This window comes from Schistocerca gregaria, chromosome 1, assembly GCF_023897955.1.
Source record: "Schistocerca gregaria isolate iqSchGreg1 chromosome 1, iqSchGreg1.2, whole genome shotgun sequence".
Taxonomy (NCBI): Eukaryota; Metazoa; Arthropoda; class Insecta; order Orthoptera; family Acrididae; genus Schistocerca; species Schistocerca gregaria.
Genome location: NC_064920.1, coordinates 639786061 through 639803207, shown reverse-complemented (window position 1 = coordinate 639803207; position 17147 = coordinate 639786061).

The window sequence follows — 17147 nt, the reverse complement described above, 5'->3', positions numbered from 1 at the left end:
TGGTTAAAAAGTGGTTCATTAAAACGAGAAAAGCCTACAGATGAAGAGGAAGATAATGCATCTGACGTTCAAGCAAGTAAGTGAGTGACTCTCGCACTGAAGTTGTCAGTGTCCATAGAACCTAAATTGTCAGCGTCCCTTGAACCTAACCTTCCAAGATTAGTATGAAGCTTACTGGAAAAATTAGAAAATATAATTCTGATTACTGAGAAACCGATTTTACTTTCACTTGACCTGAGCAACAGCCTAAACCTCAATGTGTAATTTGCTGTGAAAGCCTTTCGAATGAATGTATGAAACCAGCAAATCTCTGGTGCCATCTTGAAACAAAGCACACAGAGTACAAAAGTAAGTCATTAGATTCACTCAAAAATAAATTAAGAGAGTTGAAAATATCTCGTAAAACAATTACCAAACACTGTGGTGCAAATATAAATGAAAATGCAACCCTTGCGTCTTACGAGGTGACTCAGCTTGTAGCTAAATGTGGGAAAAACCACATAATTGCTGAGGAACTTATACTGCCATCAGCAATAATACTTTGCAAGATAAAGTTAGGTGATGCAGCTGCGAAGATAACAGGACCTGTCCCATTCTCAAATAACACTGTTCAAAGACAAATTACTGATGTGGCAGTTAACGTGGAAGAAATATTGCTGGCTAGACTTTGCATGAGTGACATGTATGCTCTACAATTGGATGAAAGCACAGACATATCAAATAAAGCCATAATGTTGGTTTTCGCATGATTCTTATGGGAGGGCCAAGTGTTTGAAGATTTTCTTTTTTCATGCGAACTACTGCATACAACAGCAGGCAATATTTTTACTGCATTAAATAGTTATCTCAATGAACATGATGACACCTGGAAAAAATGTGTAGGCTTGTCGACGGATGGAGCAAAGTCAATGGCTGGCAAAAAAAAAAAACAGGACTTCTGGCTCATATCAAAGCAGTAGCCCCTGAGGTGAAATGGACTTACTGTTGTATCCATCGTGTAGGCTTAGTAGCCAAAAGATTGCCTGAACCTTTGCAAAAGATACTTAACGAAGTAGTTCAAATCATCAACTACATTAAAACTCGACATCTGCAATCCAGATTATTTTCTTTGTTGTGTTAAAGAGATTGGCAGTGAGCATGAGCAAATTTGTATTAATACAGAAGTAAGATGGCTTTCTCGAGGTAGGATCTTGTCAAGATTTTTTGAATTTAGAGATGAGGTTCGTGTCTTCCTTCTTGACGCAAAGTACACAGATTTTCTCACTAACTTCTCTTGACTTTGCTCAGTTGTGTACTTAGCTGATGTATTTGAACACTTGAATGTGTTAAACTTGAGTTTACAAGGAAAAATGTAGACATGTTCAAAGTTGAGGATAAGATTAGTGCTATGGTCAAAAAGTGTTAGATCTGGGCGTCAAGGGAAAAAAAAATGAGTCACTAACTAACTTTTCTACTTTAAAACAATTCTTGGAGTCATGAGAGGAGAGTTTGCCTGACCAGATCAAGATCAATGTAGCCGAGTATCTACGCAGCCTATCCACCACTTTTAGAGAGTATTTCCCTGAACCTGACCCTGACGACAGATGGATTCAAAATCCCTTCAGCTGTGAAGAAATAGACAAAATCCAAGGCCTCACTGAAGAAGAGCAAGATCAACTTGTGGATCTGTCCAGCTGTGGTATGATATTAAACATTTTCATTGGTGATAAAATTACAGACTTCTGGGCAACAGCGCACAAGGACCACAAGAAATTTGGAAATAAGGTAATGAAAAAGATCCTCCCATTTGCAACCACATATTGGTGTGAGCAAGCATTTTCTTCCATGTGGTTCATGAAAAACAAAATATGGGAATCGGCTCGATGTGCGGTCGGATTTCAGAGTGAAAGTTTCAAGTTTGGAACCTAATATTTCAGAAATAATGGACTCGGAGGTCAGATTGAACTCATCTCATTAAGAACTGAAAATTAAAACTAATTGTATACTGATGGAGTACTCTGTTGTAACTGTATTTTTCAAATAAATAATACCCTGTATGAAATTAGTGTTTTCTTATTTTTCACACATGTCTACTCAATGCAATCTCAAGTGTAGTACACTTGAAAGACAAATAAACTCAGTTTAAATTTTTCCTGCCATTTTCAGCTCATACTCAATTTTTTAAGGACTTTGTTATGCTAAACACCCAGATTTGAAGGCAAAGATTTTGAGCAATAATCAAAAATTTAACAATAACGATGATGGCTAAATCGAAAAAGTTTAAAGCTCAATATTTTTTCAATAATAAAAATTTCAATGTTGTTTCTAAGTACCAAAAATAGAAAATCTATAAAAAGACTCTTAATTTGGCTTTTTAGGTACTTGATACTGTGATATGACAAGGTACCAATCATGTTTGATGCGGGAGTCCTAGAGAAAATTTTGTTGGGAAGCCCTGCTCTACATAATCAAAAGCTCTGCTCAGGTCACAAAACATAGCCAGAGCGTAGTCCCTAGCCTCGAACACAACTAGGACAAATTTTACTTGTGAATTCATTGAGTCAGTTGTACATTTACCTTTCCTGAACCCAAATTGTTTATCATTGATTTGTCCAAGTAAACACTAAGTTTTTTATACATCATTGTTTCAAAAATTTTAGAAGAAAAAGGAGTTATGGATACGAGCCTATAGCTAGTGGGACAGTTCTTTTCACCTTTTTTATATATGGGCACAACTCTAGAAATTTTTAATTTCTCATTGAACTTTTCGTCTAGAGATTTATTTACACAACTAGAGATTTATTTACACAATAAGTTAAAGGATAAATTACACAGTCAATAGCATCTTTAAACAAATTACATGACAAATCATAGTAATCAACACAAGCTAAAGATTTGAAATTTTTACCTATTTTCAGGATCGTACTTGGACACACTCCTGTGAAAGTGCTTGGGAAAGGCTTTTCAAAGCAGTTGTCGATGATACTAACTGCACTTTCGGGAGGTCGTTTATTAACTACTAATTTCTTCAAGAAAACTAGCGTTCTATGGGTTGGAGCTTGGGATGTCAAATTGACAGATAGGTTAGAAAATTTAAAAAGGGAAATGGTCAGGTTAAAGCTAGATATAGTGGAATTAGTGAGGTTCGGCAGCAGCAGGAGCAAGACTTCTGGTCAGGTGAACACAGCATTATAAATAGAAAATCAAGCAGGGGTAATGCAGGAGTAGGTTTAATAATGAATAAAAAACAGGAGCATGGATAAGCTACTACGAATAGCATAGTGAATGCATTATTGTAGCTAAGGTAGACATGAAGCCCAGGCTTACCACAGTATTACAAGTTTATATGCCAACTAGCTCCACAGATGACAAAGAGATTGAAGAATTGTATGATGATGTTAAAAAATTATTCACATAGTGAAGGGAGCTGAAAATTTTATAGTCATGGGGGACTGGAATTTGATAGTAGGAAAATAAAGAGAAAGAAAATTATTAGGTAAATATGGAATGGGGGTAAGGAATGAGAGAGGAAGCTGCCCGGTAGAATTATGCATGGAGCATAGCTTAATCATAGCTAACAATTGATTTAAGAATCATGAAAGAAGGTTGTATGTGTGGGATAGGTGTCAAGACACTGGAAGATTTCAGATATGTTATACAGTGGTAAGACAGAGATTTAGGAGTCAGGTTTTACATTTTAAGACATTTGCAGGGACAAATGTGGACTCTGACCACATCTTATTGGTCATGAGCTGTAGATGAAAACTGAAGAAACTGCAAAAAGGTGGGAATTTAAGGAGGTGGGACCTGGATAAACTGAAACAACCTGAGATTGTAGAGAGTTTCTGAGAAAGCATTAGGGAACAATTGACAAGAATGGGTGAAAGAAATATGGCAGAAGAAGAATGGGTGGGTTTGAGAGATGAAATAGTGAAGGCAGCATAGGATCAAGTTGGTAAAAAGACGAGGGCTAGTAGAAATCCTTGGGTAACAGAAAAGATACTGAATTTAATTGATGAAAGGAGAAAATATAAAAATGCAGTAAATGAAGCAGGCGAAAAGGAATACAAACGTCTCAAAAACGAGATCAACAGGAAGTGTAAAATGGCTACGCATAGATGGTTAGAGGACAATTGTAGAGGCTTATATCGCCAGGGATAAGATAGATACTACCTACAGGAAAATTAGAGAGACCTTTGGATAAAAGAGAACGACCTGTATGATTATCAAATGCTCAAATAGAAAACCAGTTCTAAGCAAAGAAGGGAAAGCAGAAAGGTGGAAGGGGAATATAGAGGGTCTATACTAGGGTGATGTACTTGTGGGCAATATTATGGAAATGGAAGAGGATATAGATGAAAATGAAAGGGAGATATTATACTGCGTGAAGAATTTGACGCAGCGGTGAAAGGCCCCAGAAGTAGACAACATTCCATTAGGACTACTGGTAGCCTAGGAATAGCCAGCCAGGACAAAACTCTGCCATCTGGTGAGCAAGATGTATGAGACAGACGAAATACCCTCAGATTTCAGGAAGAATATAGTAATTCCAATCCCAAAGAAATCAGGTGTTGACACATGTGACAGTTACTGAACTAACAGTTTAATAAGTCATGGCTGTAAAATACTCACACAAAATCTTTACAGATGAATGGAAAAACTGGAAGAACCCAATCTTGGGGGAGATCAGTTTGGATGCCGTTGAAATGTAGGAACACATGAGGCAATACTGACCGTATGACTTATCTTAGAAGTTAGATTAAGGAAAGGCAAACTATGTTTCTAGCATTAGTAGACTTAGAGAAAGCATTTGACAATGTTGACTGGAATACTCTCTTTCAAATTATGAAAGTGGCAGGGGTAAAATACAGGGAGTAAAGGCTATTTACAATTTGTACAGAAACCAGATGGCAGTTATAAGAGGTGAGGGACATGAAAAGGACACAGTGGTTGGGAAGGGAGTGACACAGGGTTGCAGCCTCTCCCCAATGTTATTAAATCTGCATATTGAGCAAGCAGTAAAGGAAAAAAAAATTCGGAGTAGGTATTAAAATCAATGGAGAAGAAATAAAGACTTTGATATATGCCGATGACATTATAATTCTATCAGAGATAGCGAAGGACTTGGAAGAGCTATTGAACAGAATGGACAGGGTCTTGAATGGAGGATATAAGATGAACATCTACAATAGCAAAATGAGGATAATGGAATGTAGTCGAATGCTGAGGGAATTAGATTAGGAAATAGACACTTAAAGTAGTAGATGAGTTTTGTTATTTGGGGAGCAAAATAAATGATAATGGTTGAAGTAGATAGAATATAAAATGTAGACTGGCTATAGCAAGGAAAACGTTTCTGAAGAAGAGAAATTTGTTAATATTGAGTATAGATTTAAGTGACAGGAAGTCTTTCCTGAAAGTATTTGTATGGAGTGCAGTCATGTATGGATGTGAAACATAGACGATAAATAGTTTAGACAAGATGAGAATACAAAGTTTCAAAAAGTGGTGCTACAGAAGAATGCTAAAAATTAGCTGCATAGATCATGTAACTAATCAGGAAGTACTGAATAGAATTGGGGAGAAGAGGAATTTGTGGCACAACTTGACTGGATGAATGGACTGGTTTGTAGGACATGTTTTGAGGCATCAAGGGATCACCAATTTCGTATTGGAGGGCAGCGTGGAGGGTAAAAATCATAGAGAGAGACCAAGGCATGAATACACTGAGCAGATTCAGAAGGATGTAGGTTGCTGTAGTTACTTGGAGATGAAGAAGTTTGCACAGGATAGAGTGGCAGGAAGAGTTGCATCAAACCAGTCTCTGGACTGAAGACCACAACAACAATTTCTTCAATGGATTGGATACAAAGTTTCTTTCATTTGTCTGGGGTTATGTCAATATCATCTTTTTGGTTAGGGTAGACAATAGAGTTAATTTCACTTCCGACTTCTTTGCATTATTTCTGTTATTGTTTTATTTATTTATTATTACTATTTTTTACTTTTCAATTTTTAGTATATAATGTCGTTTTTTGCTTCACTGATTGCCTGCTTAACATGGTTATAGAAAATCCATGGATAAACATTGAGAAACTTTCTATTCATATCTAAGCTACTGCAAAAATATTGCATGCGGTAAGAAAAGCAAAAATATAATGAGAAAGAAATGGATAACACCAGTCATTCCATGGGGAGGAGAGGACCTGAAACATCCATATGAGAGGCACAAAAAATATTAAAAATCAAACCAGTAATGAAGACTGCATGAACAGAGAGGGAGAGAGAGAGAGAGAGAGCGATTACCGCAGATTGCTAAAAGAAATAAAGAGAATGTTCTTCAAGAAATCAACTACCCACTTAATACGGCAAAGAATGTCTGAATTTTGATTAGCACAGACAGAAAAGAAATAAGTGCCAACAATAATGAAAACATAATACCTAAAAAAGAAGGAAATGAATTTTTGGACATACATTTTATCGATTCCATTTTCTATGAACACAATTGTAACTGTGGTAGACAATCTCATATGACAAAATCTCATAAAACAAAACAAAAATATATTTCTTTAAGCATTGTAAATGTAACGGAGTGTTTATTTCTGTTTCTCACAAATGATCTGTAAATATAAAAAATAATCTGCAAAATGAAAATAAAGAAAAAAATGCTATACCGCCCGATGACGTATGTACAAGAGTAGTTAATTATTGTTCAGAGTTTCCAGTGGAGCCACTGATGTTTCTAATGAACAAGTGTAGGGAAGAATCCCTGAGCCTCAAAGTCAACACAGTATTGGGTCAACTGCTTTTCATTCTCTATATAAACGATATTTCTAAACACTAAAGGTTCCAAATGTCATTATATATGCTGATGACATGGGTCAATGGAGGTGGCCAATCCCACCCATCAGGTTTGGCCCATGACGTAAAGCTGTTTTGGTTTGTGACGTATTGTGGTGCAGAGATTAGTTTATGAATGTGTTTTGTTTGTAAATGCTGTCTTGTAGCGGTTGGTGGTGTGTGTATGGTCCGCATGTTATGTGGTGTACATTGGGTTCATTTGGGACTCAGTGCTAGAAGTGTGCTTTTATCAGTCGTGACTTCTATAGAAGAATGAAAATTGATTTCAGTGAGTTAAGAATTAAGTTTCTGTTGTGTTTATGATTATTTGTGGCTTCTATTGCGAGGTATGGATATGACTTCTAGGTTTAATAGTGTGCATCTGTGGCCTAAAATGGGGGACGATGTATTGTCCTTTATTAAGATTCTGCAACTTTTTGGGCTTGTGGTGGAGATAGTGAAATGTGGCATATGCAAGCTTAATATGTGATTATCCAGAGTTCTGGCATCTCGGACCAAGGACTGTTGGGTTTTTGTTTTTGGGGGGAGGGTGAAGGTTGGGTGACAGACGTTGGTAGGTTGTAGGTGGGTTGGGAGAGAGAGAGAGAGAGAGAGAGAGAGAGAGAGAGAGAGAGAGAGAGAGATAGAGAGAGGGGAGAGAGAGATATTGGGGTGGCTGACCTAGTGTATAGTGCTGGAACTTTTTTGGGGTAAATAGTCATTGTTTTGGGTCTATTGTTCACGTGTTATGATGTTTGGTGGCGTTTTTATATGTTCTTCAGTTGGTGTTATTTACTGCATGTGTTGGTAGTTGATGTTTTGGTTTTGGCACTTGTGGTTGATTTATGTATCTTAGGGGAAGATATTAATTCTTTTTTTTTTTTGGTATCTTTAGTCTTATTTGGGCCATATAGGTCATGGGAAGTGTCTGATTCCAATTTGTCATCGTAGCTATGTGAGTTTTGGTATCGTGAGCTGCTGTTGACTTATATAGGTCAAGGGAAGTGTCCAATTCCAATGTGTCGTCACAGCTGTTTTGGTATTGTAAGCTGCTGTTGACCTATATAGGTCAAGAAAAGTGTCGATTCCCGTTGTTTCATGTGTTGGTTTTGTGGTATTAATAGTTGCGATGTGATTATAATTTTTGGTGTAGTTGGTTTTTATTTTGTGGTATCAACCATTGCGGTTGAGCTATGTAGGTGAAGGGAAGTGACCGATGCCTGTCGGTATTGTGAGTGTAGCGGAATTTGTGGTGTATTTATGTAGTCGTTTTGTGTGGTTTGTGATCGTGGTGTGTGCCTCTATGTGTTTATATTTAGTTTGTCCCCACCCCTAAACCCCCAATTTCCCACACTGGTCTTGTTAGTTTGATTATATTTTTGGAGATACATGTGTTTGTTGGTTTTATATCTATTTTTGTGTTTATGTAACGACGTTATAGGCGCTATATTGGAGATATTGAGAATGGCTGTTTCCACCATATTAGTGAGAGTCAAAGCAGACGAGTGGAATAGGACGCATCTGTATTCCAGATAATACATATTTTCTAGCTAGTGAGAGCATTTAGAATGACCAGGAGAAAAAACTTACTCTGAACATAGAAAATGCAAACCAGTATTTCAGTAGTTAACAGTTTGTTCATAACTGGTAGACACCCAATGTACATGCAGTTCCAAGCCAGCAGAAATACCCATACTGAAAATATCAGCCTGAAATATGGGAACACAGACATACAACAGACAAGCAGCTATATTTAAGTATTTGGGTGTGGTGATAAATCTGGGAACATTATGTTGATAATGTGTATCCAAGAATATGTACGATTCTTATCAGCCTTGTAACGTAAAACTCTGTTTTTCTTGCTTGTTTCAAGCTGTCATACCAGGCATCATGTAAGATGATCTAAGGAGATATAAACTTAAACTTTATTCTTGTTGGTTTATTAAAAATTGTATTTGTGTGTTTTACATGTACCTGGGGTTCATTTATTAATAACGCAGTAATCTCGCATATACAATCCGTGTTCGGAAATTATTTGACAAACTGTCACGTAAAACAATAATATCGTTCTCCATCAATACAACGAACATAATACGGCCTGGTATATTAAATGTGAAGTTGTGTGAGATCTTTAATGTTAAAGTTACTCAGTTACAGATATTGGAGTTATGTTTCATACAAATACACTATAAGACATTGTAATATATTCGATCTCTTTTATTAAGGGATAAAGTCAGACTGGAATTATACTGTTACTAGAAACCTTGTTACTTCCTTTCGGAAAACCACTTGGCAAGTGTTTTGTTTAAGATCACTGAAGGTGCCAGTACGAGAATATGTATATAACGCCAGCCAGCACTGCATTAATTTAATCATTTGTAGAATGTGCAACTACAATTTATCTATCAGTAATCACTCAATAATACTAGTTTCCTCATGCACAAATGAAAGACCGAACTAAAAATGGCACTGTTTGGAGAGATATTTAATGCGGTGGATCATTACTTTCGTAATATGCAAAATCGCAGGCTTCAATACGAGAAACACCGAATACGTCAACAACTTCGGAAACCTTGACATTAAGATGGCGGCTGTTATTTACTTGCGTCTCGACTAGTCTTGCGACCCGCTGGTCGCAATGCTGCGCTTCCGATTCGATACTGTATATGACGTCTTGAATTTAACTGTCAGCCAATCAGCATCGCGACCAGCGGGTCGCGAGACGCAGGTCTCACGGACCCTACACTGACGGCAGCACCATCTACAGGGAAATTTCGGCTTCACGCTTCTACATAGTGATGGGCTAAACTGCGATTTTTCGATATCAGTGATTTCTGTGAATGCTACTTTTCAGTATCTGTTATTCTTAACTGTGATTTGTCGCAGTTAAGAGTCGCAGTTAAGGAACGTATGTCGTGTATCCCTCCGCCACTGCTATTTCTGCGATTTCTGCTACTTCCGCGATTTCTGTGCCTTCTGATACTTCTGCGATTTCTGCTACTTCTGCGATTTCTGTGACTTCTGCTACTTCTGCGATTTCTGTGACTCCTGCGATTCTGCGACTTGCCACCGTATGAAAAAGTTACATCTGCCCACACAGAAAATTGCATCCCAACAAACCTGTCATTGGTAAGTAAGTTTTACGTTTGTTCTTCCGTTGGCTTTAATTATATATTAAAGAAACAACTGTGAAAATATTAATAGTGTAATTAATATGTAAGTAGCCATACAGTAGCATAATAGTTCGTGTTCAGAAAATGAATTCTAACATATTGTTATGTTCACAAGTACCTGAACTACATTTCAGTCACTCAGTAAATTGATAACTCAAAATATCATTGTCAACAGATCTGGAGAAATTGCCACTGCGTCTTTAGACCGTTTTCGTCTAATGGACTTAATTACTTCAGTGAGATCGTTCTTGCAAATGTGAATTATACCCCATTGAGTGGCTTTCATTACAGCAAATATTAGCAATCTACTCTGTCAATTTTATTGCTTGTGATTAGTGACAGCAAAAATTGTTTAATAATCCTTGTGATTTTGCAGACACAGTTCTGACTCTTGATTACTGGTTGCTGTACGTATCTATCCACATCAAGGCTCTTGAGAGAGAGTCGTGAAGATTCAAGACAGCTCTTAGAGGATTTGCGGTTTAAAAGTGACATAATTGTGAAATAAGTGTGCAGATGAGTGATTAAACTGCGTTTTATTGAAGCTGTTATGCGATTTTAAAGGAATAATAAATGTTAAATACAGTGAGTGAATAATGAAAATCTCATTTTCCACATGTTTAAGCCGTCCTATACCCGTTATTTTCCGCCACTTATTTACTGGTAAACACTAGTTGGAGAGTGACACGCCCCCCCCCCCCCCCCGCCTTCTCCACAATCTTGGTGTGACAGTGACCTGTAACATAGCCCATAGTCTACAATATGCATTTTGAGGCTGTTGATATGAAAGTGAGAAGTACAGATCTTCCAGTTAAATCAGGAATAGCTTAAGTACAGTGCTTGAAAGTAACACAGGAAAAGCTTACTTATGTAGGTGGTAGCAGTGTCGGCAAAAAGTTCGTGTGTGTGAAGTTGCCATGTAGAACACCAGGTGTAAAACTTTTCTCCCGAGTCTTGAACTGTGTTGGAATAAAAGTGAGACATTCATATGACTCAATAATGCTGTTTTCATTTCACTACACAGCTGTGTTTGACCAACCACAACTGATGCTGAATGTGCATGTCATCATATAATGTGAAGGGCTTATTTCAATAGTGGTACAAGTCCATTACCTCCACGTTTCTGTCTATAATGCTTCTGAAATTAATGATCCAAACAAACATAAATAAAGGTTCATTTCTAGCAAGAAGCCATATGCTTAAATATTTCTGGTATCTCTACTGCAGATCTTTCAGGGCTCATTTAGCTTTAGACTCTGTCTCTCAAAATGAACAAAAATGGACAAGTACCACTAATGAAACAAGCCCTTCATATGCACACACAGCACACCGATCTCGTGAGGCACAAGGCTCTCATAACGAAGTACGTACGTCGTTCAACAGATTGCACTAGGAAAAGAATGTTAACTGCGCTTTTTAGTTGCTACTTGCGACTCTTAGTAGCGACTTGTCACGGAAATCGCAGTTAGACTCGATAGCGTGTCGCAGAGATGAGCGTAGTACGAACTTTGGCCAACAGATGGCACTGTTAACTGCGCTTTTTAGTTGCTACTTGCGACTCTTAGTTGCGACTTGTCACGTAAATCGCAGTTAGACTCGATAGCGTGTCGCAGAGATGACCGTAGTACGAACTTTGGCCAACAGATGACACTGGTAACAGCGCTTTTTAGTTGCTACTTGCGACTCTTAGTTGCGACTTGTCACAGAAATCGCAGTTAGACTTGATAGCGTGTCGCAGAGATGACCGTACTACGAACTTTGGCCAACAGATGGCACTGTTAACTGCGCTTTTTAGTTGCTACTTCCGACTTCTAGTCGCGACTTTTCACTGAAATCGCAGAAACCAGTACGGAATTCGGCCAACAGATGACTCACGGCGTTGAATGTGAAATGCTACTTGCGAATGCTAACTGTGACTGAAATCGCAGTTAGAGTTTGTAAAGTTGTTATTGTGATATCTGTGACTTTTCAATCACTGTGGTTTCTAACAGATACAAGATTTCCTGCCCACCACTACTTTTACATCTGGTACACCACCTCAAGCGTCGCTTAACTGCTGCCGACAGAAATGTGTGACTTATAAGGAACTGCTCGAACATTGTACCCCATTCCTTTTAACTCGCTATGCACAGTCGATATGCTAACTAGACTGCTGGCAGCACTTTGGAACTGACGAATGACGCTTTCCGCTGACTTCATACGATATTCACAACCACCCTTCGCGATGCTCGGCGGTCCCTGTCCGTCAGTGCATTATGTCTGCCTTGATTTAGCTGAGGTTGTTCCTTCGCTTTCTCATTTCACAATCACGTCACCAACAGTCGACTTTGGCAGCTATAGAAGGGTTGAGATGTGCCTGATGAATTTGTTACTCAAGTGATATCCAGTGAGTTGTCGATGTTCGAAGTCACTGAGCTCTCCTGACCGACCCATTCTGCTGTTACTGCGGATACTCTCCGCCTACTTTTATAATGGCGGGTGCACCTCTCGTGACATCTGGTACTCAATTCCGAATTCCGTAGTCTTTTGATCAGAGAGTGCACGTTAAATAATTTTGTACTTCACTCATTCTCATGAATTAAGGAATGTGGTGCCACACAACGTGGCACTGCAAACTGGCACTAATAGCATAGGCACATAGGGAAGACACACGACACAGACATGTAAGTCCACATAATTGGTGATAAGTTGAGAAAACTGTCCCGAAACACATGTGCTACAAAACGACACTGTTTCCTGAGAATGCAAGCCGATATCAATATGGGATATGATCACCAATCACACGTACAAAGGGTGCAAAACAGATTGGCATACCTTGGATCAGTTGGTCGAGCAGCTGCTGCGGCATAGCCTCCCATTCGTGCACCAGTGCCTGTCGGAGCTCCTGGAGTATTGTAGGGATGTGAAGACGTGCAGCGATACGTCGACCGAGAGCATCCCAGACGTGCTCGATGGGGTTTAGGTCTGGAGAACAGGCAGGCCACTTCATTCGCATGATATCTTCTGTTTCAAGGTAGTCCTCCAGGATGGCAGCTCGGTGGGGCCGTGCGTTATCATTCATCAAGAGTTAAGTGGGACCCACTGCACCCCTGAAAAGGCGGACATACTGATGCAAAATGACGTCCCGATACACAGTTCCTCGTCAGAAATATGCAGGGGTGTACGTGCATCAATCATAATCCCACCCCACGCCATCAAACCACGACCTCCATGCAGGTCCCTTTCAAGGACATTAAGGGGTTGGTATCTGGTTCCTGGTTCACGCCAGATGAAAACCCGGCGACAATCACTCTTCAGACTATACCTGGACTCGTCCGTGAACATAACCTGGAATCACTGTTCCAATGACAATGTACTGTGTTCTTGACACCAGGATTTACGGGTTCTCCTGTGACCAGGAGTCTGTGGAATGCACATTGCAGGGCTTCGGACGAATAAACGATGTCTGTTCAGTCGTCTGTAGACTGTGTGTCTGGAGACAACTGTTCCAGTGGCTGCAGTAAGGTCCCGAGCTAGACTACCTGCAGTACTCCGTGGCCGCCTGCGGGCACTGATGGTGACATATCGGTCTCCTTGTGGTGTTGTACACTGTGGATGTCCCGTACTGTAGCGCCTGGACATGTTTCCTGTCTGCTGGAATCGTTGCCATAATCTTGAGATCACACTTTGTGGCACACGGAGGGCCCGTGCTACGACCTGCTATGTTTGACCAGCCTCCAGTATTCTATCCCTCATAACGTCATCAATGTGTGTTCTTTGAGCCATTTTCATCATACAGGCACCATTAGCACGTCTGAAAACGTCTGCAGACTAACTCGCTGCACCGTACTCTGACATGTACTATCACACCTGTGCGTATGTGGACTGCTGCCAGCGGCACCGTGCGATGACCGCAGGTCAAATGCACCGCATGGTCATACCCCGAGGTGATTTAAACCCGCAAACCTCCCACCAGAGCGTTGTTTCACCGTGTATCAGCGTTATCCTTAATTTATGAGCATGAGTGTAGTTTCTGTTACGAGTAATGATCCCCCTTCGAAGAACAGTCGTGAAAATTTGTTACTGCACCCTGGACACGTCACAGACCAATGTATATTGTTTCACAAGGCACCATTAGCACGTCGATGCAACAGTTAGGTATCTTTGAGTAAATGTTCATCTCTGTAATAGACATATTAAAAACTGCCTTTTTGCTCACCAGAGCCACGTCGACACGTCACTTATATTTCACAGACACACATATATTTATCATATTTCACACATGTATATGCACATATTTCTTCTGGAACCCGAGGAAACATGGCATTTCATTGGCCTCTAAACATGCTTGCTGCATCGGTCAATCTCGCGACCTGGTTGACGCACTGTACAGCAGAAATAAGAGACACTTTGCGCTTCATACTTTTAAAATATTCCAAGTGAACTAAATAAAAGAAAGAAATATCGACAAGTCATTTTCGAAAATGTTTAATTGTCATCCCTTCTCAACCTCACCTCGACCCCTAGGGGTAGTGGGACTAACTTCTACTGTACTGTTAAACAAATACTGCATGCATAAGACAACTTTGGTTAAAATTTCTCCCCGTGTTCCTGAGATTTGCGTTTACGTACCTTCAGGTACGGAGATGTCTCATTTTCACAGTTATTTTTTCCGGATAACGTGTCCCAAGTTTGGTAGAAATTGCTTCAAGCTTTACACAGATAAACTGATAAACCGCAAACTGCTTCCCATCCTCCTCCTCCCATCACTAGACTCCTAGGGGTGTAATGTCATCAGTGCGTCTAGCGAACCTGAAAACTATGGATGCGATACTAATATCGATCTTTATCGGAAATACGCCATGGCTTCTCATCCCTACTCCTATGTATAGTAGGGGTATATTACCGCCACAGTATTTTTATAAAAACAGTTATTCAAATAATACAAATAATGTACACTCATCTACATCTACATCTACATGACTACTCTGCAATTCACATTTAAGTGCTTGGCAGAGGGTTCATCGAACCACAATCATACTATCTCTCTACTATTCCACTCCCGAACAGCGAGCGGGAAAAACGAACACCTGAACCTTTCTGTTCGAGCTCTGATTTCTCTTATTTTATTTTGATGATCATTCCTACCTATGTAGGTTGGGCTCAACAAAATATTTTCGCATTCGGAAGAGAAAGTTGGTGACTGAAATTTCGTAAAAAGGTCTCGCCGCGACGAAAAACGTCTATGCTGTAATGACTTCCATCCCAACTCGTGTATCATATCTGCCACACTCTCTCCCCTATAACGCGATAATACAAAACGAGCTGCCCTTCTTTGCACCCTTTCGATGTCCTCCGTCAATCCCACCTGGTAAGGATCCCACACCGCGCAGCAATATTCTAACAGAGGACGAACGAGTGTAGTGTAAGCTGTCTCTTTAGTGGACTTGTTGCATCTTCTAAGTGTCCTGCCAATGAAACGCAACCTTTGGCTCGCCTTCCCGACAATATTATCTATGTGGTCCTTCCAACTGAAGTTGTTCGTAATTTTAACACCCAGGTACTTAGTTGAATTGACAGCCTTGAGAATTGTACTATTTATCGAGTAATCGAATTCCAACGGATTTCTTTTGGAACTCATGTGGATCATCTCACACTTTTCGTTATTTAGCGTCAACTGCCACCTGACACACCATACAGCAATCTTTTCTAAATCGCTTTGCAGCTGATACTGGTCTTCGGATGACCTTACTAGACGGTAAATTACAGCATCATCTGCGAACAGTCTAAGAGAACTGCTCAGATTGTCACCGAGGTCATTTATATAGATTAGGAACAGTAGAGGTCCCAGGACGCTTCACTGGAGAACACCTCATATCACTTCAGTTTTACTCGATGATTTGCCGTTTATTACTACGAACTGCGACCTTCCTGACAGGAAATCACGAATCCAGTCGCACAACTGAGACGATACTCCATAGCTCCGCAGCTTGATTAGAAGTCGCTTGTGAGGAACGGTATCAAAAGCTTTCCGGAAATCTAGAAATACGGAATCAACTTGAGATCCCCTGTCGATAGCGGCCATTACTTCGTGCGAATAAAGAGCTAGCTGCATTGCACAAGAGCGATGTTTTCTGAAGCCATGCTGATTACGTGTCAATAGATCGTTCCCTTCGAGGTGGTTCATAATGTTTGAATATAGTATATGCTCCAAAACCCTACTGCAAACCGACGTCAATGATATAGGTCTGTAGTTAAATGGATTACTCCTACTACCCTTCTTGAACACTGGTGCGACCTGCGCAATTTTCCAATCTCTACGTACAGATCTATCGGTGAGCGAGCGGTTGTATATGAGTGCTAAGTAGGGAGCTATAGTATCAGCGTAATCTGAAAGGAACCTAATCGGTATACAATCTGGATCTGAAGACTTGTCCGTATCAAGCGATTTGAGTTGCTTCGCAACCCCTAAGGTATCTACTTCTAAGAAAGTCATGCTAGCACATGTTCGTGTTTCAAATTCTGGAATATTCCATTCGTCTTCCCTGGTGAAGGAATTTCGGAAAACTGCGTTCAATAACTCCGCTTTAGCGGCACAGTCGTCGATAACAGTACCATCGGCACTGCGCAGCGAAGGTATTGACTGCGTCTTGCCGCTTGTGTACTTTACATACGACCAGAATTTCTTCGGATTTTCTACCAAATTTGGAGACAATGTTTCGTTGTGGAACCTATTAAAGGCATCTCGCATCGAAGTACGTGCCAAATTTCGCGCGTCTGTAAATTTTAGCCCATCTTCGGGATTTCGCGTTCATCTGAACTTCGCATGCTTTTTCCGTTGCCTCTGCAACAGCGTTCGGACCTTTTTTGTGTACCACGGGGGATCCGTTCCATCTCATCAGCCAGGACATTATGACAAGCTACCTACTATCGATATAAACCCGTCCTGGCGATAGCAGCATTACCTGGTGAGAAATGACTGCTAGTCAGACACACGCACGGTGCATGTAGTCTCAGTGAGCTTGCTGTCCGTGAGTGGAGTGGGGAAGGCGCGCGATCCATCTGAGCTTGACCGAGGGCAGACTGGGATGGCGCAGAGGCTCGGCACGAGCATTATGGAAACTGCACGGCTTGCCAGGTGCTCCAGGAGTGCTGCGGTAAGTGTCTTCAACACGT